Genomic DNA, 2,615 nt, shown 5'->3' on the forward strand with positions numbered 1-2,615 from the left:
TGTGAGATTGTATGGGAGAAAGTGAGGACCACAGATGCTGGAGATCAGAGTCAAAAGGTGTGGAGCTGGAAAAGCACAGCCGGTCAGGCAGCAACCGAGGAGCAGGAGAGTTGATGTTTCGGGCATAAGTTCTTCATCAGGAATGTGATTGTATAGTCAAGACTGTACAGTCAAGGTCAACTGTGGGAGTTGATAGGTTTCCAAGAAATGGAAACAGAAATGTCAAGTCTGGGATGGGGCAGTTGAGGGTGAGCACAGGGTGGGAATTGAAAGTGAAGTGGATAAACTTCTCTGATTCTGGACGAGAGAGAGGAGCAGCACCAATGATATCATTGATGTACAGGAGAAAGAGTTATGGGTGGGGGCTGGAATGGGACTGAAAGAAGGAACGGTCCACGTACCCCACAAAGAGTCAGGTGTAACTGAGGCTTATCTGGGCAACCCATGGCCAGGCCTTTGACCTGAAGAAAGTGAAGGGAGGAAGTAAAAGGGAGGTTGTTCAGGGTGAGAACATGCCAGGCAGAGGAAGGTGGAGATGGGTGGGGATTGTTCAGGCCTTTTTTCCAGGAGGAAGAAGAGAGCCCTGAGGCCATCCTGGTGGGGGGTGGGGGGGGGTCTGAGTCTGAGTCTGAGCCGGAGGCAGTCACTGAGGAACGTGATGTGGCTGTGGAAATGGGTTCTGGCAAATACTTTGCCGAATATCAGTTCCAACCATTAACTTTTAGAAATACAGGGACAGGACAGTTTGTTTTGATCACTACCCTATCATTATTAAAGGTAGACAAGCCACTGGGTGTCCACTGGGAAAAAATCAGTTTCGCCAGGTTCACCTTGATTCTAAAAGAAAGAGCACTGTATTTAGACTGGAGATGGCACTGCCACCTGGTGGATCCACACCTGGAGTGATGGCTCCAGTTGGTGCCCACACACTTGGTGAAGGAGATTGAGATACTGGAGTGACTATAATGACACAGAGTCTGATGGGTTTTAATCCAGGGGATCAGCTCCAAGGGGTCAGGTGTTTGAGAGGAAGGCAGGCTGAGAGGGATACGATGAAGATGCTTAAAATGTTGGAAAGGTTATTGGATGCACTGCTTGGATGAGGTATTTGAGATAGATCAGGATGGTGAGACTAGATGGCCTGTGAATTAAATCTATACACACAGAGTTAGATTAGACCCCAGGGTCCTTGACCTCTGGAACAGATTCCCTGAACATATGGTAGGGATGGAGTTACTCCACTCTTCAAAAGGAAACTGGAGAGGAATTTCCCCCCAAGATTTGTCCTGAATTGGCTGCAGGTGTTTATTCTCTCTTCTGTTTGACTTTCCTAGGTCAGATCATGGTTCAGGGTGGATCAGTGGACTTTTTAACCTTTTCCCTTCTATGTTCAGAAGGGAAGGTGATGGCCTAGTGGTATTATCACTGGACTGTTAATCCAGAGACCCAGATGACGTCCTGGGGGACCTGGGTTTGAATACTGCAACGGCAGGTGGTGGAATTTGAATTCAATAAATATCTGAAATTAAGAGTCTAATGATGACCATGAAACCATTGACAATGTTTGGAAAAACCCATCTGGCTCACCAATGTCCTTTAGGGAAGGAAACTGCCATCCTTACCTGGTCTGGCCTACATGTGACTTCAGACCCACAGCGATGTGGTTGACCCTTAACTGCCCTCTGAGTAATTAGGGGTGGGCAATAAATGCTGCCTGGTCAGTGACATTCTCATCCCGTGAATGAATAAAGGAAAATATATATGATCCAGGCTCCAGGACAAGTCTTCAACTGCCAGCCCCTGACTGTGTGTGTTTCAGTAAATCCAGTGTCCGAGTGATGGAATAATATTCCCTGGGAGATGCAGGGAGAGTTAAACAGCTCCCCCTCACATCAAACTCATGATAACTCAGTGTAGTCAGTGCCAACAGAACCAGCCTGCTTTGGAAGGTCTGTTTGCGAGGTGGCCACTGACTCAGGTGATGGGAGAACAGCAATTCCATGTTTAGCATTTTCTGTGCAGCCTGACTGTGACAGTAGTAAAAGAGCCTTCTGCAAACAGAATGCAAGATATGATAACAAAAGGAAATTGTTCAGAATCACCAAAGTTAAAAATCACGCACCACCAAGTTATAGACCAACAGGTTTATTTGGAAACAGTGTTCGGAGGAGTGCTCTGAAAGCTAGTGCTTCCAAATAAACCTGTTTGACGATAACCTGGCTTTGTCCAACACCCGCACCTCCAAATCAGAATCACCAAAGTCAGAGTTTACATTAAAGATTTATCAGGCACCGCAAAACTCTATTATCAATGCAGTAGTCTGATAAATAAGTTTTGTCCTTCAAAGGAATGATAATTAAGAGTGGGCAAGGGGGCAATGATTATTCTGGCATCATGAGAAGCTGCCAGTGGGCTGATAGACAAAGTGTAAAGTCCCAGAACAGCATTAGGTAGGGAGAGAGCAAGGGGATCAAGGGGAATGAGTCTTCATCCTTGGGGGAAGACCAAGAGATCGGGGGAATGAGAAAGACTGTTACCATCAAAGATTACACAAGGTCAGGGATAAACAAAGCACCATTTTAATACCACTGCCCTCACTTCTCCATGCTATAGAA

This window comes from Chiloscyllium plagiosum, unplaced genomic scaffold, assembly GCF_037043375.1.
Source record: "Chiloscyllium plagiosum isolate Xiang-an unplaced genomic scaffold, Cpla_swu_hap1 HiC_scaffold_16, whole genome shotgun sequence".
In the NCBI taxonomy this organism is placed as follows: Eukaryota; Metazoa; Chordata; class Chondrichthyes; order Orectolobiformes; family Hemiscylliidae; genus Chiloscyllium; species Chiloscyllium plagiosum.